The sequence below is a fragment of the Panulirus ornatus genome, chromosome 6 (genome assembly GCF_036320965.1).
Source record: "Panulirus ornatus isolate Po-2019 chromosome 6, ASM3632096v1, whole genome shotgun sequence".
Classification (NCBI taxonomy): Eukaryota; Metazoa; Arthropoda; class Malacostraca; order Decapoda; family Palinuridae; genus Panulirus; species Panulirus ornatus.
The window spans coordinates 29,685,674-29,709,057 of record NC_092229.1 but is presented as its reverse complement, the minus strand read 5'-3'; the positions used below and the strand labels follow the sequence as shown (position 1 = coordinate 29,709,057).

Sequence of the window (23,384 nt, the reverse complement as noted above, 5' to 3'; positions counted from 1 at the left end):
TGTGTTAGTTTGGCACTTGATTTGAACATTTTTGCTTAAGTAAAATTTCCTCTTCCAGACACTTTTGATAGCAGTACATGTTGATAGATTAAGATATAACATTTCAAATACTCTTAATTGATGAATGAAAATATTCAGTTTGAAATTTATCATGTGTTGCAATTAGAGTAAGGCTTTTTTTTTTTTTGTACATAACAATGAATTGCAGAAACTTTGTTGGCTATCTGTTTTACTGTGAGGCAGTTTAGACATCCATTAATCAGGAATTCATATTGCTTTAACAGAATGGTAGATTCAAGTGACTGGCTGCTGAGAGCTCACTTGTCGTGTTTAAATTTAGATGATCTGAATCTTCCAGTTAGGCTATTATTGCCTTGGTTTTTATTTGAACACATTTTGAGAGTGGCCAAAGTGTAATGCATGGGCTCTGTTTTTGTCCATGTACCAGAAATATAAATTGGAAGTCAAACTTTATTTGTATGTAGAGTTGCCATATTTCACAAGCAATTATACTTAGTTCTGGAAAAACATCCTAGAAAGTCAGTTCCCCACATAACTCAAGGGGGAAGATATTGCCTTGGCACACACTTTCATATGTCCCACATTGAATAATGGCTAATAAGAGATACTGTTTGGGGCATTGAGTATGGTGATGATGGTCCAGTAGATGTTGAACTCATAGCATGGGCAAAAATTCTTTACATATCTGTAAACTATTGGTGGTGATGAAGAGACGAAGATGGATGACTCAGTAAAAGTCAATAAACATGTAATAAGCTGAGTGCATACAGCATGCTAAATTCAAATGTCTCTACAACAAATATGAATTTATTAGATTTATCTTTTTTAATTCTTTTATAATTTGTTAATCATAAGACTAAGATAATCATTTTAATCATTTTTGAATATCTCAAAATACTGTTGTATGGAGGATCCCACGAAGAAACACTTCAAATGATTTCAGAGAGATAATGAGTAGTTAATGCTGTCCCTCCTGGAGTAAATGGTTTTTCATCAGATATCTAATGTGTTCTATTTTAACTTTCTAAAAGGGGAAACAGAAGAAGGAGTCACGTGGGGAGTGCTCATCCTCCTCAAAGGCTCAGATTGGGGTGTCTAAATGTGTGTGGATGTAACCGAGATGAGAAAAAAGGAGAGGTAGGTAGTATGTTTGAGGAAAGGAACCTGGATGTTTTGGCTCTGAGTGAAATGAAGCTCAGCGGTAAAGGGGAAGAGTGGTTTGGGAATGTCTTGGGAGTTAAGTCAGGGGTTAGTGAGAGGACAAGAGCAAGGGAAGGAGTAGCACCACTCCTGAAACAGGAGTGGTGGGAGTATGTGATAGAGTGTAAGAAAGTAAACTCTAGATTGATATGGGTAAAACTGAAAGTTGATCGAGAGAGATGGGTGATTATTGGTGCATATGCACCTGGGCATGAGAAGAAAGATCATGAGAGGCAAGTGTTTTGGGAGCAGCTGAATGTGTGTGTTAGTGGTTTTGATGCGCTAGACCGGATTATTGTGATGGGTGATTTGAATGCAAAGGTGAGTAATGTGGCAGTTGAGGGAATAATTGGTATACATGGGGTGTTCAGTGTTGTAAATGGAAATGGTGAAGAGCTTGTAGATTCATGTGCTGAAAAAGGACTGGTGATTGGGAATAGCTGGTTTAAAAAGAGAGATATACATAAGTATACTTATGTAAGTAGGAGAGATGGCCTGAGAGCATTATTGGATTTTGTGTTAATTGATAGGCGCGCGAAAGAGAGACTTTTGGATGTTAATGTGCTGAGGGGTGCAACTGGAGGGATGTCTGATCATTATCTTGTGGAGGCGAAGGTGGAGATTTGTAGAGGTTTTCAGAAAAGAAGAGAGAATGTTGGGGTGAAGAGAGTGGTGAGAGTAAGTGAGCTTAGGAAGGAGACCTGTGTGAGGGAGTACCAGGAGAGACTGAGTACAGAATGGAAAAAGGTGAGAACAAAGGAGTTAAGGGGAGTAGGGAAGGAATGGGATGTATTTAGGGATGCAGTGATGGCTTGTGCAAAAGACGCTTGTGGCATGAGAAGCGTGGGAGGTGGGCAGTTTAGAAAGGGTAGTGAGTGGTGGGATGAAAAAGTAAGATTATTAGCGAAAGAGAAGACAGAGGCATTTGGACGATTTTTGCAGGGAAATAATGCAAATGACTGGAAGATGTATAAAAGAAAGAGGCAGAAGGTCAAGAGAAAGGTGCGAGAGGTGTAAAAGAGGGCAAGTGAGAGTTGGGGTGAGAGAGTATCATTAAATTTTAGGGAGAATAAAAAGATGTTTTGGAAGGAGGTAAATAAAGTGGGTAAGACAAGGGAAGAAATAGGAACTTCAGTGAAAGGGGCTAATGGGGAGGTGATAACAAGTAGTGGTGATGTGAGAAGGAGATGGAGTGAGTATTTTGAAGGTTTGTTGAATGTGCTTGATGATAGAGTGGCAGATATAGGGTGTTTTAGTCGAGGTGGTGTGCAAAATGAGAGGGTTATGGAGGATGATTTGGTAAATAGAGAAGAGGTAGTAAAAGCATTGCGGAAGATGAAAGCCGGTAAGGCAGAGGGTTTGGATGGTATTGCAGTGGAATCTATTAAAAAAGGGGGTGACTGTATTGTTGACTGGTTGGTTATTTAATGTATGTATGATTCATGGTAAGGTACCTGAGGATTGGTGGAATGCTTGCATAGTGCCATTGTACAAAGGCAAAGGGGACAATGGTGAGTGCTCAAATTACAGAGGTATAAGTTTGTTGAGTATTCCTGGTAAATTATATGAGAGGGTATTGATTGAGAGGGTGAAGGCATGCACAGAGCATCAGATTGGGGAAGAGCAGTGTGGTTTCAGAAGTTGTAGAGGATGTGTGGACCAGGTGTTTGCTTTGAAGAATGTATGTGAGAAATACTTAGAAAAGCAAATGGATTTGTATGTACCATTTATGGATCTGGAGAAGGCATATGATAGAGTTGATAGAGATGCTCTGTGGAAGGTATTAAGAATATATGGTGTGGGAGGCAAGTTGTTAGAAGCAGTGAAAAATTTCTATCGAGGATGTAAGGCATGTGTATGTGTAGGAAGAGAGGAAAGTGATTGGTTCTCAGTGAATGCTAGTTTGCCGCAGGGGTGTGTGATGTCTCCATGGTTGTTTAATTTGTTTATGGATGGGGTTGTTAGGGAGGTGAATGCAAGAGTTTTGGAAAGAGGGGCAAGTATGCAGTCTGTTGTGGATGAGAGAGCTTGGGAAGTGAGTCAGTTGTTGTTCGCTGATGATACAGCGCTGGTGGCTGATTCATGTGAGAAACTGCAGAAGCTGGTGACTGAGTTAGGTAAAGTGTGTGAAAGAAGAAAGTTGAGAGTAAATGTGAATAAGAGCAAGGTTATTAGTATTAGGTACAGTAGGGTTGAGAGTCAAGTCTATTGGGAGGTAAGTTTAAATGGAGAAAAACTGGAGGAAGTGAAGTGTTTTAGATATCTGGGAGTGGATTTGGCAGCGGATGGAACCATGGAAGCGGAAGTGAATCATAGGGTGGGGGAGGGGGCGAAAATTCTGGGAGCGTTGAAGAATGTGTGGAAGTCGAGAACATTATCTCAGAAAGCAAAAATGGGTATGTTTGAAGGAATAGTGGTTCCAACAATGTTGTATGGTTGTGAGGCGTGGGCTATGGATAGAGTTGTGTGCAGGAGGATGGATGTGCTGGAAATGAGATGCTTGAGGACAATATGTGCTGTGAGATGGTTTGATCGAGTAAGTAATAATAAGGTAAGAGAGATGTGTGGTAATAAAAAGAGTATGGTTGAAAGAGCAGAAGAAGGCATTTTGAAATGGTTTGGTCACATGGAGAGAATGAATAAGGAAAGATTGACCAAGAGGATATATGTGTCAGAGGTGGAGGGAACGAGGAGAAGTGGGAGACCAAATTGGATGTGGAAAGATGGAGTGAAAAAGATTTTGAGTGATCGGAGCCTGAATATTCAGGGGGGTGAAAGGCATGCAAGGAGTAGAGTGAAATGGAACGATGTGGTATACCGGGGTCGACGTGCTGTCAATGGATTGAACCAGGGCATGTGAAGCATCTGGGGTAAACCATGGAAAGTTGTGTGGGGCCTGGATGTGGAAAGGGAGCTGTAGTTTCGGTGCATTATTACATGACAGCTAGAGACTGAGTGTGAACAAATGGGGCCTTTGTTGTCTTTTCCTAGCGCTACCTCGCACACATGAGGGGGGGAGGGGGTTGTTATTTCATGTGTGGCGAGGTGGCGATGGGAGTGAATAAAGGCAGACTGTATGAATTATGTACATATCTATATATGTATATGTCTTCTTTTCTTTTATACTTTGTCGCTGTCTCCCGCGTTTGCGAGGTAGCGCAAGGAAACAGACGAAAGAAATGGCCCAACCCCCCCCCATACACATGTATATACATACGTCCACACACGCAAATATACATACCTACACAGCTTTCCATGGTTTACCCCAGACGCTTCACATGTCTTGATTCAATCCACTGACAGCACGTCAACCCCGGTATACCACATTGCTCCAATTCACTCTATTCCTTGCCCTCCTTTCACCCTCCTGCAAGTTCAGGCCCCGATCACACAAAATCTTTTTCACTCCATCTTTCCACCTCCAATTTGGTGTCCCTCTTCTCCTCGTTCCCTCCACCTCCGACACATATATCCTCTTGGTCAACCTTTCCTCACTCATTCTCTCCATGTGCCCAAACCATTTCAAAACACCCTCTTCTGCTCTCTCAACCACGCTCTTTTTATTTCCACACATCTCTCTCACCCTTACGTTACTTACTCGATCAAACCACCTCACACCACACATTGTCCTCAGACATCTCATTTCCAGCACATCCATCCTCCTGCGCACAACTCTATCCATAGCCCACGCCTCGCAACCATACAACATTGTTGGAACCACTATTCCTTCAAACATACCCATTTTTGCTTTCCGAGATAATGTTCTCGACTTCCACACATTCTTCAAGGCTCCCAGAATTTTCACTCCCTCCCCCACCCTATGGTCCACTTCTGCTTCCATGGTTCCATCCGCTGCCAGATCCACTCCCAGATATCTAAAACACTTCACTTCCTCCAGTTTTTCTCCATTCAAACTCACCTCCCAATTTACTTGACCCTCAACCCTACTGTACCTAATAACCTTGCTCTTATTTACATTTACTCTTAACTTTCTTCTTCCACACACTTTATCAAACTCCGCCACCAGCTTCTGCAGTTTCTCACATGAATCAGCCACCAGCGCTGTATCATCAGCGAACAACAACTGACTCACTTCCCAAGCTCTCTCATCCCCAACAGACTTCATACTTGCCCCTCTTTCCAAAACTCTTGCCTTTACCTCCCTAACAACCCCATCCATAAACAAATTAAACAACCATGGAGACATCACACACCCCTGCCGCAAACCTACATTCACTGAGAACCAATCACTTTCCTCTCTTCCTACACGTACACATGCCTTACATCCTCGATAAAAACTTTTCACTGCTTCTAACAACTTTCCTCCCACACCATATATTCTTAATACCTTCCACAGAGCATCTCTATCAACTCTATCGTATGCCTTCTCCAGATCCATAAATGCTACATACAAATCCATTTGCTTTTCTAAGTATTTCTCACATACATTCTTCAAAGCAAACACCTGATCCACACATCCTCTACCACTTCTGAAACCACACTGCTCTTCCCCAATCTGATGCTCTGTACATGCCTTCACCCTCTCAATCAATACCCTCCCATACAATTTACCAGGAATACTCAACAAACTTATACCTCTGTAATTTGCGGAAGATGAAAGCCGGCAAGGCAGCAGGTTTGGATGGTATTGCAGTGGAATTTATTAAAAAAGGGGGTGACTGTATTGTTGACTGGTTGGTAAGGTTATTTAATGTATGTATGACTCATGGTGAGGTGCCTGAGGATTGGAGGAATGCGTGCATAGTGCCATTGTACAAAGGAAAAGGGGATAAGAGTGAGTGCTCAAATTACAGAGGTATGTATATGTCTGTGTTTGCATATATATGTATACATTGAGATGTATAGGTATGTATATGTGCGTGTGTGGACCTGTATGTATATACATGTGTATGTGGGTGGGTTGGGCCATTCTTTCGTCTGTTTCCTTGAGCTACCTCGCTTACGCGGGAGACAGCGACAAAGCAAAATAAATAAATCGATAATAATCTAATGTGTCCAGTGCTGCATTTTGATATTCTTATTCTAACTTTAAGAGGGTCCCTGGGGTTTAACAAATGATTTATAGATATTTAAGTCTTATCATTTTATAGGAAATAACACAAAAAGTTAAAAAATGGAAAAATCCAGTGACCTAAGTGTGTTTTTTGTTGTTCATTCAGATTTGGCACTCTACATGAGCTTGGCCTATCGTGTGTTTGTTGACTTCTGCTGACTCATATATGTTTGTCTGTTCTCTTTCACCACCACTGGATTACTGATGCACAAAGAATTTTTCTTAGTACAGACATTTCAGCATCTGCTTAATCATTCTCACTCTAATTGATGCCCCTAAGATTGTCACTAATTGGTCCCTAATTGGTGTGAGGCATATTCCAGTGCCATGCCTTTCCTCATCATGTTATATGGGTAAGCAAGATACAAGGATTCTTTCCTGGTACTAATTGTTGATGCTTGTGACTTACATCATCTCTACATACTGATGGAGCATGTCTTTCAGTTTGAATGATTGCAGGAAGAGACAGTCAAAACTAGTATGGCTAGGGGCCTCACCGAGTAAGACTTTGTGCTACAAGAGTAACTATTACTCTAGTTGGATCTTTTCCCATTACTTACTACAGTTGCTTGTCTCATCAGGTTGATGTGCTGATAAGGCATGCCTTCAAATTTAAGTGATGGTGGGAAGATGCATTCCATACAAGCTAGGGTCTCAGGACAGTAACCAGTTCAGGTTTGGCTAGGGTCTTGTAGGGTTTAGAGTTAATTACGAGCTATTGAGAAACCTACTTTAGAACAGGTAAATGTAAGAACTGCTTGATCACTTTTTATTACAATACATTGGTTGAAGATGATACACATGCATTCTGCTTTAATCATAAACACAGAATTATTTTACCCAGAATCTCAAAACTTTTAAGTAATTGTTCTCTAAGCTATTGAGGCTTTTACAGTCTCAGTTTTTAACCCTGAAATGGCAGCTGACATTAATAAATTTTCTTAAGGAAACTGCAGTTGACATAAACAATTTTAACTTTTTTCATATCTGTTTAGATACCCAGCTGACCTATAATGCAATGAGGAACCTATGATGGATTTTCATTAGTAGAAAGAAAAGCACAGGGAAAATTCTCCTCTCCTCAGAACCCCCTTCAACCACCATTATGAGTGTCCAGCAGTAAAACTGCAAGTTCTGTATGCACAGTGACCCAAAGGAAAAACCATACATTTTTCAATAACCTAATTAATGTGAAGAAACATTTCTGTCAGGTTGTGAGGAAATTGAAAGAGAATAACAAGAGAAATGTGAAGAAGTGACTTATTCAAAAAGTGCTTTCAGCAGGATTATGTAAGGATGGAGGCCTGTATATATGTGTTCAAATGGTTTCAACATGTGGAACAAATGAATGAGGAAAGGTTGACAAAGAGGATATATGTGTCAGAGGTGGATGGAACAAAGAGAAGCAGGAGACCAGATTGGAGATGGAAGGACGAAGTGAAAAAGATACTGAGTGATTGGGGCCTGAACATGCATTAGGGTGAGAGGTGTGCAAGAATTAGATTGAATTAGAATGATGTGGTATACTGGGGTCGACATGCTGTCAGTGGACTGAACCAGGAAATGTGAAATGTCAAAAGAAAATCATGGAAAGGTCTCTGGGACCTGTATGTGGATTAGGAGTTGTGGATTTGGTGCATTAAACATGACAGCTAGAGACTGAGTGTGAATGAATGTGGCCCATTTTTGTCTTTTTTCCTGGCACTACGTCACTGTGAGGTGGGTGGTGCTGGGAATCAATGAAGGCAAACAAGTATGAATATGTACACTCGGCCACAGGAGTTTCCGACCATGTACTTCATATGTTCATGTCATCTTAGCTGGTAACACTATATTGGGGAGGAGCAAGGGTATGTAGAACATAGTAGAGTGATGTGAACTGTTAAATAGACATCCACTAATAAAAGTCAAATTGTTCTGCATATATATGTAGTTATGGTATTATGTTTTGTATAATTGACAGCAATCAGTAATGTAAAAAAGAAAAAAAGTTGATAAAACGTAATGTTTCATGTTGCTAAGAACTGCTGTTGTCATACAACAGCTTTCAGTTATCACATAATAACAATATTAGATAACACTTTATTAGCAAGTGTCTACTTGCATATATATGTAGTTATGGTATGTTTTGTATAACTGACAACAAATCAGTTATGTAAAAAAGAAAAAAGTGAATAAACTTAACATTTCATGTTGCTAAGAACTGCTGTTACCGTACAAGAGCTTTCAGTTATCACATAATAACAATATCAGACAACACTTTATTAGTAAGTGTATACTGTGGTAGTCCATGTAGGATTCTGTATACTGGAAAGGTAACTATAAACAGAGCAGCTGTGTCAAAATCTTTTTCACTCCACCCTTCCACCTCCAATTTGGTCTCCTGCTTCTCCTTGTTCCCTCCACCTGTGACACATATATCCTCTTCATCAATCTTTCCTCACTTATTCTCTCCATTTGTCCAAACCATTTCAACACACCCTTTTCTGCTCTCTCAACCATACTCTTTTTATTTCCACACGTCCCTCTTACCCTTACATTACTTACTCGATCATACCACCTCACACCACATATTGTCCTCAAACATTTTATTTCCAACACATCCACCCTCCTCCATGCAACCCTATCTATAGCCCATGTCTCACAACCATATAACATTGGTTCCATCTGCTGCTAAGTCCACTCCTAGATATCTAAAACACTTCACTTTCTCCAATTTTTCTCCATTCAAACTTCCATTCCAGTTAAATTGTCCCTCAACCCTACTGAGCCTAATAACCTTGCTCTTATTCACATTTACTCTCAACTTTCTCCTTTCTCACACTTTTTCAAACTCAATCACCAATCTCTGCAGTTTCTGGCATGAATCAGCAACCAGAGCTGTATCATTGGCGAAGAATAACTGAATCACTTTCCAGGCCCTCTCATCCACAACAAACTGCATACCAGCCCCTCTCTCCCTAACCACCCCATCCATAAACAAATTAAACAATCATGAGGACATCACACACCCCTGCCGTAGACCAACATTCACTGCCATCCAGTCACTCTCCTCTCTTCCTACTCGTACACATACCTCACATCCTTGGTAAAAACTTTTCACTGCTTCTAGCAACTTACCTCCCACACCATACACTCTTAAAACCTTCCACAGAGCATCTCTATCAACCCTATCATATGCCTTCCACATGCATAAAGGCTACATACAAATCCATCTGTTTTTCTAAGTATTTCTCACATACATTCTTCAAAGCAAACACCTGATTTAAACATCCTCTAACACTTCTGAAACCACACTGCTCTTCCCCAGTCTGATACTCTGTACATGCCTTCACCCTCTCAATCAATAACCTCCCATATGATTTCCCATAAATACTCAACAAACTTATACCTCTCATAATTTGAATACTCACCATTATCCCCTTTGCCTTTATACAATGGCACTATGCATGCATTCCGCCAATCCTCATGCACTTCACTGTGAACCATACATACATTGAATATTCTCACCAACCAGTCAACAATACAGTCACCCCCTTTTTTAATGAATTCCATTGCAACACCATCCAAACCCGCCACCTTGCTGACTTTCATCTTCCACAAAGGTTTCACTACCTCTTCACTGTTTACCAAACCATTCTCCCTGACCCTTTCACTTTGCACACTCCCTCAACCAAAACACCTCACATCTGCCACTCTATCATCAAACACATTCAACAAACCTTCAAAGTACTCACTCCTTCTCACTTCACCACTACATGTTATTGCCTCCCCATTAGCTCCCTTCACTGATGTTCCCATTTGTTCTCTTGTCTTATGAACTTTATTTACCTCCTTCCAAAACATCTTTTTATTGTTCCTAGAATTTCACAATACTCTCTCACCCCAACTCTCATTTGCCATCTTTACATTTGTCCTCTTTTTCACCTTTCTCTTGACCTCCAGCCTCATTCGTTTATACATCTCCCAGTCATTTGCACTATTTCCCTGCAAAAATTATCCAAATGCCTCTCTCTTCTCTTTCACTAACAATCTTACTTCATAACCACGACTCACTAACCTTTCTAATCTGCCCACCTCCCATTCATATGCCACAGACATCTGTGCAAGCCATCACTGCTTTCCTAAATCCCATTCCTCCCCCTCCGCCGGAGGGTGGCTGTGTTGGAAATGAGATGTTTGAGGACAATGCGTGGTGTGAGGTGGTTTAATCGAGTAAGTAATAATAGGGTAAGAGAGATGTGTGGTAATAAAAAGAGTGTGGTTGAGAGAGCAGAAGAGGGTGTTTTCAAATGGTTTGGTCACATGAGGAGAATGAGTGCGGAAAGATTGACAAAGAGGATATATGTGTCAGAAGTGGAGGGAACAAGGAGAAGTGGGAGACCAAATTGGAGGTGGAAAGATGGATTGAAAAGATTTTAAGTGATCGGGGCCTGAACATGCAGGAGGGTGAAAGGCATGCAAGGAATAGAGTGAATTGGAATAATGTGGTATACCGGGATAGCCGTGCTGTCAGTGGATTGAACCAGGGCATGTGAAGCATCTGGGGTAAACCATGGAAAGTTCTGTGGGGCCTGGATGTGGAAAGGGAGCTGTGGTTTCGGTGCATTATTACATGACAGCTAGAGACTGAGTGTGAACGAATGTGGCCTTTGTTGTCTTTTCCTAGTGGTACTTCGCACACATGAAGGGTGAGGGGGTTGTTATTTCATGTGTAGCGAGGGTGCGATGGGAATGAATAAAGGCAGACAGAATGAATAATGTACATGTGTATATATGTATATGTCTGTGTGTGGATATATATGTATACGTTGAGATGTATAGGTATGTATGTTTGCGTGTGTGGATGTGTATGTATGTACATGTGCATGTATTTTATATTTTATTTATTTTGCTTTGTCGCTGTCTCTCGCATTTGCGAGGTAGCGCAAGGAAACAGACGAAAGAAATGGCCCAACCCACCCCCCTACACATGTATATACATACACGTCCACACACGCAAATATACATACCCATACATCTTAATGTACACATATATATATATACACACACAGACACATACATATATACACATGCACACAATTCACACTGTATATATATATATATATATATATATATATATATATATATATATTATCCCTGGGGATAGGGGAGAAAGAATACTTCCCACGTATTCCCTGCGTGTCGTAGAAGGCGACTATAGGGGAGGGAGCGGGGGGCTGGAAATCCTCCCCTCTCGTTTTTTTTTTTTAATTTTCCAAGAGAAGGAACAGAGAATTGGGCCAGGTGAGGGTATTCCCTCAAGGCCCAGTCCTCCGTTCTTAACGCTACCTCGCTAATGCGGGAAATGGCGAATAGTTTGAAAGAAAAGAAAGAAATATATATATATATATATATATATATATATATATATATATATATATATATATATATATATATATATATATTTTCATACCATTCGCCATTTCCCGCACCAGCGAGGTTGCGCCAAGAACAGAGGACTGGACCTTTGAGGGAACATCCTCACCTGGCCCCCCCCCTCTGCTCCTTCTTTTGGAAAATTAAAATTGAGAGGGGAGGATTTCCAGCCCCCCGCTCCCTCCCCTTTTAGTCGCCTTCTACGACACGCAGGGAATACGTGGGAAGTATTCTTTCTCCCCTATCCCCAGGGAAGAGTTTAGGGACTTTGTGACTGCCCTCCCCAACCAAACATTCCCCAGCTCCAGCTGACAACAAACAGCCCGTGCAAGGAGGGGACAATCCGCAGAAAATTTGGCAAATTCCCGAACTTCCCTGCACAAAATATCAGACGATGTTTTGTATATATATATATATATATATATATATATATATATATATATATATATATATATATATATATACGTTGAGATGTATAGGTACGTTTGAAGGAATAGTGGTTCCAACAATGTTGTATGGTTGCGAGGCGTGGGCTATGGATAGAGTGGTGCGCAGGAGGATGGATGTGCTGGAAATGAGATGTTTGAGGACAATGTGTGGTGTGAGGTGGTTTGATCGAGTAAGTAACGTAAGGGTAAGAGAGATGTGTGGAAATAAAAAGAGCATGGTTGAGAGAGCAGAAGAGGGTATTTTGAAATGGTTTGGGCACATGGAGAGAATGAGTGAGGAAAGATTGACCAAGAGGATATATATGTCGGAGGTGGAGGGAACGAGGAGAAGAGGGAGACCAAATTGGAGGTGGAAAGATGGAGTGAAAAAGATTTTGTGTAATCGGGGCCTGAACATGCAGGAGGGTGAAAGGAGGGCAAGGAATAGAGTGAATTGGAGCGATGTGGTATACCGGGGTTGACGTGCTGTCAGTGGATTGAATCAAGGCATGTGAAGCGTCTGGGGTAAACCATGGAAAGCTGTGTAGGTATGTATATTTGCGTGTGTGGACGTGTGTATGTACGTGTGTATGGGGGTTGGGCCATTTCTTTCGTCTGTTTCCTCGCGCTACCTCGCAAACGCGGGAGACAGCGACAAAGTATAAAAAAAAAAAAAAAAAAAAAAAAATATATATATATATATGTGTATATTTTTTTTCTTCTTTTTTGCTTTGTCGCTGTCTCCCGCGTTTGCGAGGGAGCGCAAGGAAACAGACGAAAGAAATGGCCCAACCCACCCCCATACACATATATATACATACGTCCACACACGCAAATATACATACCTACACAGCTTTCCATGGTTCACCCCAGATGCTTCACATGCCCTGATTCAACCCACTGACAGCACGTCAACCCCAGTATACCACATCGATCCAATTCACTCTATTCCTTGCCCTCCTTTCACCCTCCTGCATGTTCAGGCCCCGATCACACAAAATCTTTTTCACTCCATCTTTCCACCTCCAATTTGGTCTCCCACTTCTCCTCGTTCCCTCCACCTCCAACACATATATCCTCTTGGTCAATCTTTCCTCTCATTCTCTCCATGTGTCCAAACCATTTCAAAACACCCTCTTCTGCTCTCTCAACCACGCTCTTTTTATTTCCACACATCTCTCTTACCCTTACGTTACTTACTCGATCAAACCACCTCACACCACGCATTGTCCTCAAACATCTCATTTCCAGCACATCCATCCTCCTGCGCACAACTCTATTCATAGCCCACGCCTCGCAACCATACAACATTGTTGGAACCGCTATTCCTTCAAACATACCCATTTTTGCTTTCCGAGATAATGTTCTCGACTTTCACACACATTCTTCAAGGCTCCCAGGATTTTCGCCCCCTCCCCCACCCTATGATCTACTTCCGCTTCCATGGTTCCATCCGCTGCCAGATCCACTCCCAGATATCTAAAACACTTTACTTCCTCCAGTTTTTCTGCATTCAAACTTACCTCCCAATTGACTTGACATCATCCATAAATAAATTAAACAACCATGGAGACATCACACACCCCTGCCACAAACCTACATTCACTGAGAACCAATCACTTTCCTCTCTTCCTACACGTACACATGCCTTACATCCTCGATAAAAACTTTTCACTGCTTCTAACAACTTGCCTCCCACACCATATATTCTTAATACCTTCCACAGAGCATCTCTATCAACTCTATCATATGCCTTCTCCAGATCCATAAAGTCAGGGGTTAGTGAGAGGACAAGAGCAAGGGAAGGAGTAGCAGTACTCCTGAAACAGGAGTTGTGGGAGTATGTGATAGAATGTAAGAAAGTAAATTCTCGATTAATATGGGTAAAACTGAAAGTTGATGGAGAGAGATGGGTGATTATTGGTGCATATGCACCTGGGCATGAGAAGAAAGATCATGAGAGGCAAGTGTTTTGGGAGCAGCTGAATGAGTGTGTTAGTGGTTTTGATGCACGAGACCGGGTTATAGTGATGGGTGATTTGAATGCAAAGGTGAGTAATGTGGCAGTTGAGGGAATAATTGGTATACATGGGTGTTCAGAGTTGTAAATGGAAATGGTGAAGAGCTTGTAGATTTATGTGCTGAAAAAGGACTGATGATTGGGAATACCTGGTTTAAAAAGCGAGATATACATAAGTATACTTATGTAAGTAGGAGAGATGGCCAGAGAGCGTTATTGGATTACATGTTAATTGACAGTTGCGCGAAAGAGAGACTTTTGGATGTTAATGTGCTGAGAGGTGCAACTGGAGGGATGTCTGATCATTATCTTGTGGAGGCTAAGGTGAAGATTTGTATGGGTTTTCAGAAAAGAAGAATGAATGTTGGGGTGAAGAGGGTGGTGAGAGTAAGTGAGCTTGGAAAGGAGACTTGTGTGAGGAAGTACCAGGAGAGACTGAGTACAGAATGGAAAAAGGTGAGAACAATGGAAGTAAGGGGAGTGGGGGAGGAATGGGATGTATTTAGGGAATCAGTGATGGATTGCGCAAAAGATGCTTGTGGCATGAGAAGAGTGGGAGGTGGGTTGATTAGAAAGGGTAGTGTGTGGTGGGATGAAGAAGTAAGAGTATTAGTGAAAGAGAAGAGAGAGGCATTTGGATGATTTTTGCAGGGAAAAAATGAAATTGAGTGGGAGATGTATAAAAGAAAGAGACAGGAGGTCAAGAGAAAGGTGCAAGAGGTGAAAAAAAGGGCAAATGAGAGTTGGGGTGAGAGAGTATCATTAAATTTTAGGGAGAATGAAAAGATGTTCTGGAAGGAGGTAAATAAAGTGCGTAAGACAAGGGAGCAAATGGGAACTTCAGTGAAGGGCGCAAATGGGGAGGTGATAACAAGTAGTGGTGATGTGAGAAGGAGATGGAGTGAGTATTTTGAAGGTTTGTTGAATGTGTTTGATGATAGAGTGGCAGATATAGGGTGTTTTGGTCGAGGTGGTGTGCAAAGTGAGAGGGTTAGGGAAAATGATTTGGTAAACAGAGAAGAGGTAGTAAAAGCTTTGCAGAAGATGAAAGCCAGCAAGGCAGCAGGTTTGGATGGTATTGCAGTGGAATTTATTAAAAAAGGGGGTGACTGTATTGTTGACTGGTTGGTAAGGTTATTTAATGTATGTATGACTCATGGTGAGGTGCCTGAGGATTGGCGGAATGCGTGCATAGTGCCATTGTACAAAGGCAAAGGGGATAAGAGTGAGTGCTCAAATTACAGAGGTATAAGTTTGTTGAGTATTCCTGGTAAATTATATGGGAGGATATTGATTGAGAGGGTGAAGGCATGTACAGAGCATCAGGTTGGGGAAGAGCAGTGTGGTTTCAGAAGTGGTAGAGGATGTGTGGATCAGGTGTTTCCTTTGAAGAATGTATGTGAGAAATACTTAGAAAAGCAAGTGGATTTGTATGTAGCATTTATGGATCTGGAGAAGGCATATGATAGAGTTGATAGAGATGCTCTGTGGAAAGTATTAAGAATATATGGTGTGGGAGGCAAGTTGTTAGAAGCAGTGAAAAGTTTTTATCGAGGATGTAAGGCATGTGTACGTGTAGGAAGAGAGGAAAGTGATTGGTTCTCATTGAATGTAGGTTTGCGGCAGGGGTGTGTGATGTCTCCATGGTTGTTTACTTTGCTTATGGATGGGGTGGTTAGGGAGGTGAATGCAAGAGTTTTGGAAAGAGGGGCAAGTATGAAGTCTGTTGGGGATGAGAGAGCTTGGGAAGTGAGTCAGTTGTTGTTCACTGATGATACAGCGCTGGTGGCTGATTCATGTGAGAAACTGCAGAAGCTGGTGACTGAGTTTGGTAAAATGTGTGAAAGAAGAAAGTTAAGAGTAAATGTGAATAAGAGCAAGGTTATTAGGTACAGTAGGGTTGAGGGTCAAGTCAATTGGGAGGTGAGTTTGAATGGAGAAAAACTGGAGGAAGTGAAGTGTTTTAGATATCTGGGAGTGGATCTGGCAGCGGATGGAACCATGGAAGCGGAAGTGGATCATAGGGTAGGGGAGGGGGCGAAAATTCTGGGAGCCTTGAAGAATGTGTGGAAGTCGAGAACATTATCTCGGAAAGCAAAATTGGGTATGTTTGAAGGAATAGTGGTTCCAACAATGTTGTATGGTTGCGAGGCGTGGGCTATGGATAGAGTTGTGCGCAGGAGGATGGATGTGCTGGAAATGAGATGTTTGAGGACAATATGTGGTGTGAGGTGGTTTGATCGAGTAAGTAACGTAAGGGTAAGAGAGATGTGTGGAAATAAAAAGAGCGTGGTTGAGAGAGCAGAAGAGGGTGTTTTGAAATGGTTCGGGCACATGGAGAGAATCAGTGAGGAAAGATTGACCAAGAGGATATATGTGTCGGAGGTGGAGGGAACGAGGAGAAGAGGGAGACCAAATTGGAGGTGGAAAGATGGAGTGAAAAAGATTTTGTGTGATCGGGGCCTGAACATGCAGGAGGGTGAAAGGAGGGCAAGGAATAGAGTGAATTGGAGCGATGTGGTATACCGGGGTTGACGTGCTGTTAGTGGATTGAATCAAGGCATGTTAAGCGTCTGGGGTAAACCATGGAAAGCTGTGTAGGTATGTATATTTGCGTGTGTGGACGTATGTATATACAGGTGTATGGGGGTGGGTTGGGCCATTTCTTTTGTCTGTTTCCTTGCGCTACCTCGCAAACGCGGGAGACAGCGACAAAGCAAAAAAAAAAAAAAAAAACATATACACATGTACACAATTCATACTGTCTGCCTTCATTCACACCCATCGCCACCCCGCCACACACGAAATAACAAACCTCTCCCCCCTCATGTGTGCAAGGTAGCGCTAGGAAAATATAACAAAGGCCACATTCACCCACACTCAGTCTCTAGCTGTCATGTAATAATACACCAAAACCACAGCTCCCTTTCCACATCCAGGCCCCACAGTACTTTCCATGGTTTACCCCATACGCTTCACATGCCCTGGTTCAATCCATTGACAACACGTCGACCCCGGTATACCACATCGTTCCAATTCACTCTATTCCTTGCATGCGTTTCACCCTCCTGCATGTTGAGGCCCCGATCACTCAAAATCTTTTTCACTCCATCTTTCCACCTCCAATTTGGTCTCCCACTTCTCGTTCCCTCCACCTCTGACACATATATCCTCTTGGTCAATCTTTCCTCACTCATCCTCTCCATGTGACCAAACCATTTCAAAACACCATCATCTGCTTTCTCGACCACACTCTTTTTATTACCACACATCTCTCTTACCCTATTATTACTAACTTGATCAAACCACCTCACACCACATATTGTCCTCAAACATCTCATTTCCAGCACATCCACCCTCCTCCACAGAACTCTGTATATAGCCCACACCTTGCAACCATATAACATTGTTGGAACCACTATTCCTTCAAACACACCCATTTTTGCTTTCCGAGATAATGTTCTCGACTTCCACACATTCTTCAAGACTCCCAGGATTTTCGCCCCTCCCCACCCCTATGATTCACTTCCGCTTCCATGGTTCCACCTGCTGCCAAATCCACTCCCAGATATATAAAACACTTCACTTCCAGTTTTTCTCCATTTAAACTTACCTACCAATTGACTTGTCCCTCAACCCTACTGTACCTAATAACCTTGCCCTTATTCACATTTACTCTTAACTTTCTTCTTTCACACACTTTACCAAACTCAGTCACCAGCTTCTCCAGTTTCTCACATGAATCAGCCATCAGCACTGTATCATCAGCGGACAACAACTGACTCACTTCCCAAGCTCTCTCATCCACAACAGACTGCATACTTGCCCCTCTTTCCAAAACTCTTGCATTTACCTCCCTAACAACCCCATCCATAAACAAATTAAACAACCATGGAGACATCACACAAACCTACATTCACTGAGAACCAATCACTTTCCTCTCTTCCTACACGTACACACGCCTTACATCCTCAATAAAAACTTTTCACTGCTTCTAAGAACTTGCCTCCCACACCATGTATTCTTAATACCTTCCACAGAGCATCTTTATCAACTCTTATCACATGCCTTCTCCAGATCCATAAATGCTACATACAAATCCATTTGCTTTTCTAAGTATTTCTCACATACATTCTTCAAAACAAACACCTAACCCACACATCCTCTACCACTTCTGAAACCACACTGCTCTTCCCCAATCTGATGCTCTGTACATGCCTTCACCCTCTCAATCAATACCCTCCCATATAGTTTACCAGGAATACTTAACAAACTTATACCTCTGTAATTTGAGCACTCACTTTTATCCCCTTTGCCTTTGTACAATGGCACTATGCAAGCATTCCGCCAATCTTCAGGCACCTCACCATGAATCATACATACATTAAATATTCTTACCAACCGGTCAACAATACAGTCATCCCCTTTTTTAATAAATTCCACTGCAATACCATCCAAACCTGCTGCCTTGCCGGCTTTAATCTTCCGCAAAGCTTTTACTACCTGTTCTCTGTTTACCAAATCATTCTTCCTAGCCTTCTCACTTTGCACACCATCTTGACCAAATCACACTATATCTGCCACTCTATCATCAAACACATTCAACAAACCTTCAAAATACTCACTCCATCTCCTTCTCACGTCACCACTACTTGTTATCACTTCCCCATTAGCCCCCTTCACTGAAGTTCCCATTTGTTCCCTTGTCTTACGCACTTTATTTACCTCCTTCCAAAACATCTTTTTATTCTGCCTGGAATTTAATGATACTCTCTCACCATAACTCTCATTTGGCCTCTTTTTCACCTCTTGCACCTTTCTCTTGACCTCCTGCCTCTTTCTTTTATACATCTCCCACTCATTTGCATTATTTCCCTGCAAAAATTGTCCAAATGCCTCTCTCTTCCCTTTCACCAATAATCTTACTTCTTCATCCCACCACTCACTACCCTATCTAAACTGCCCACCTCCCACGCTTCTCATGCCACAAGCATCTTTAGCGCAAGCGATCACTGCTTCCCTAAATACATCCCATTCCTCCCCCACTCTCCTTACCTCCTTTGTTCTCACCTTTTTCCATTCTGTATTCAGTCTCTCCTGGTATTTCCTCACACAAGTCTCCTTCCCAAGCTCACTTACTCTCACCACTCTCTTCACCCCAACATTCTCTCTTCTTTTCTGAAAATCTCTACAAATCTTCACCTTCGCCTCCACAAGATAATGATCAGACATCCCTCCAGTTGCACCTCTCAGCACATTAACATCCAAAAGTCTCTCTTTCGCGCACCTATCAATTAACACGTAATCCAATAACGCTCTCTGGCCATCTTTCCTACTTACATATGTATACTTATGTATATCTCTCTTTTTAAACCAAATATTCCCAATCACCAGTCCTTTTTCAGCACATAGATCTACAAGTTCTTCACCATTTCCATTTACAATATTGAACACCCCATGTGCACTAATTATTCCCTCAACTGCCATATTACTCACCTTTGCATTCAAATCACCCATCACTATAACCCAGTCTCATACATCAAAACTACTAACACACTTACTCAGCTGCTCCCAAAACACTTGCCTCTCATGATCTTTCTTCTCATGCCCAGGTGCATATGCACCAATAATCACCCATCTCACTCCATCCACTTTCAGTTTTATCAATATCAATCTAGAGTTTACTTTCTTACACTCTGTCACATACTCCCACCACTCCTGTTTCAGGAGTAGTGCTACTCCTTCCCTTGCTCTTGTCCTCTCACTAACCCTTGACTTTACTCCCAAGACATTCCCAAACCACTCTTCCCCTTTACCGCTGAGCTTCATTTTACTCAGAGGCAAAACATCCAGATTCCTTTCCTCAAACATACTACCTATCTCTCCTTTTTCTCATCTTGGTTACATCCACACACATTTAGGAAGGTAGCGCAAGGAAACAGATGAAAGAATGGCCCAACCCATCCACACACACATGTATATACAGAAACACCCACACATACTTATACATTTCAACATTTATTTATTCATTTTGCTTTGTCGCTGTCTCCCGCATTAGCGAGGTAGCGCAAGGAAACAGATGAAAGAATGGCCCAACCCACCCACATACACATGTATATACATACACATCCACACACGCAAATATACATACCTATACATCTCAATGTATACATATATATACACACACAGACATATACATATATACCCATGTACATGATTCATACTGTCTGCCTTTATTCATTCCCATCACCACCCCGCCACACATGGAATAACAACACCCCCCCCTCATGTGTGCGAGGTAGCACTAGGAAAAGACAACAAAGGCCCCATTCGTTCACACTCAGCCTCTAGCTGTTATGTAATAATGCACTGAAACCACAGCTCCCTTTCCACATCCAGGCCCCACACAACTTTCCATGGTTTTCCTCAGACGCTTCACATGCCCTGGTTCAATCCATTGACAGCACGTCGACCCCGGTATACCACATCGTTCCAATTCACTCTATTCCTTGCATGCATTTCACCCTCCTGCATGTTCAGGCCCTGATCGCTCAAAATCTTTTTCACACCATCTTTCCACCTCCAATTTGGTCTCCCACTTCTCCTCGTTCCCTCCACCTCTGACACATATATCCTCTTGGTCAATCTTTCCTCACTCATTCTCTCCATGTGACCAAATCATTTCAGAACATCCTCTTCTGCTCTCGCAACCACACTCTTTTTATTACCACACATCTCGCTTACCTTATTATTACTTACTTGATCAGACCACCTCACACCACATATTGTCCTCAGACATCTCATTTCCAGCACATCCACCCTCCTGCGCACAACTCTATCCATAGCCCACGCCTCGCAACCATACAACATTGTTGGAACCATTATTCCTTCAAACATACCCATTTTTGCTTTCTGAGATAATGTTCTCGACTTCCACACATTCTGCAAGGCTCCCAGAATTTTCGCCCCCTCCTCCACCCTATAATTCATTTCCACTTCCATGGTTCCATCCGCTGCCAAATCCACTCTCAGATATCTGAAACACTTCACTTCCTCCAGTTTTTCTCCATTTAAACTTACCTCCCAATTGACTTGACCCTCAACCCTATTGTACCTAATAACCTTACCCTTATTCACATTTACTCTCAACTTTCTTCTTTCACACACTTTACCAAACTCAGGCACCAGCTTCTGTAGTCTCTCACATGAATCAGCCACCAGCGCTGTATCATCAGCGAAGAACAACTGACTCACTTCCCAAGCTCTCTCATCCTCAACAGACTGCATACTTGCCCCTCTTTCGAAAACTCTTGCATTCACCTCCCTAACAACCCCATCCATAAACAAAGTAAACAACCATGGAGACATCACACACCCCTGCCACAAACCTACATTCACAGAGAACCAATCACTTTCCTCTCTTCCTGCACGTACACATGCCTTACATCCTCGATAAAAACTTTTCACTGCTTCTAACAACTTGCCTCCCACACCATATATCCTTAATACCTTCCACAGAGCATCTCTATCAACTCTATCATATGCCTTCTCCAGATCCATGAATGCTACATACAAATCCATTTGCTTTTCTAAGTATTTCTCACATACATTCTTCAAAGCAAACACCTGATCCACACATCCTTTACCACTTCTGAAACCACACTGCTCTTCCCCAATCTGATGCTCTGTACATGCCTTCATCCTCTCAGTCAGTACCCTCCCATATAATTTCCCAGGAATACTCAACAAACTTATACCTCTGTAATTTGAGCACTCACTCTTATCCCCTTTGCCTTTGTACAATGGCACTATGCAAGCATTCCGCCAATCCTCAGGCACCTCACCATGAATCATACATACATCAGATATCCTTACCAACCGGTCAACAATACAGTCACCCCCTTTTTTAATAAATTCCACTGAAATAGCATCCAAACCCGCTGCCTTGCTGGCTTTCATCTTCCTCAAAACTTTTACTACCTCTTCTCTGTTTACCAAATCATTTTCCCTAACCCTCTCACTTTGCACACCACCTCAACCAAAACACCCTATATCTGCCACTCTATCATCAAACACATTCAACAAACCTTCAAAATACTCACTCCATCTCCTTCTCACATCACCACTACTTGTTTTCACCTCCCCATTAGCCCCCTTCACTGAAGTTCCCATTTGTTCCCTTGTCTTACGCACTTTAATTACCTCCTTCCAAAACATCTTTTTATCCTCCTTAAAATTTAATGATACTCTTTCACCCCAACTCTCACTTGCCCTCTTTTTCACCTCTTGCACCTTTCTCTTGACCTCTTACCTCTTTCATTTATACATCTCCCACTCATTTGCATTATTTCCCTGCAAAAATCGTCCCAATGCCTCTCTCTTCTCTTTCACTAATAATCTTACTTCTTCATCCCACCACTCACTACCCTTTCTAATCTGCCCACCTCCCACGCTTCTCATGCCACAAGCATCTTTTGCACAAGCCATCACTGCTTCCCTAAATACATCCCATTGCTCCCCCACTCCCCTTATGTCCTTTGTTCTCACCTTTTTCTATTCTGTATTCAGTCTCTCCTGGTACTTCCTCACATGTCTCCTTCCCATGCTCACTTACTCCCACTACTCTCTTCACCCCAACATTCTCTCTTCTTTTCAGAAAACCTCTGCAGATCTTCACCTTCGCCTCCACATATAAATACATATACAGATATGTACATATATACACATGTACATACTCATACTTGCTGCCATCATCCATTCTCGGTACCACCCCGCCACACATGAAATGACAGCCCCCCTCCCCCTGTGCACGCATGAGGTAACACTAGGAAAAGATGACAAAGGCTACATTTGTTCACACTCACTCTCTAGCTGTCATGTGTAATGCATCGAAACCACAGCTCCCTTTCCACATTCAGGCCCCCACAAAACTTTCCATAGTTTACCCCAGATGCTTCACATGCCCTAGTTCAATCCATTGACAGCATGTTGACCCCAGTATGCCACATTGTTCCAATTCACTCTATTCCTTGCACGCCTTTCACCCTCCTATATGTTCAGGCCACGATCGCTCAAAATCTTTATCACTCCATCCTTCCACCTCCAATTGGGTCTCCTACTTCTCATTCCCTCCACCTCTGACACATATATCCTCTTTGTCAATCTTTCTTCACTCATTCTCTCTGTGACCAAACCATTTCAATACACCCTCTTCTGCTCTCTC

The 23,384-nt window shown here is 42.1% G+C and overlaps 1 protein-coding gene across 4 annotated transcripts in view; it reads left to right on the top strand.

Moving 5' to 3' along the window:
• numb (NUMB endocytic adaptor protein) overlaps positions 1 to 23,384 on the top strand; it is a 533,145-nt gene that overhangs the window by 376,253 nt on the left and 133,508 nt on the right. The gene's annotated exons all lie outside the window — the stretch shown is intronic.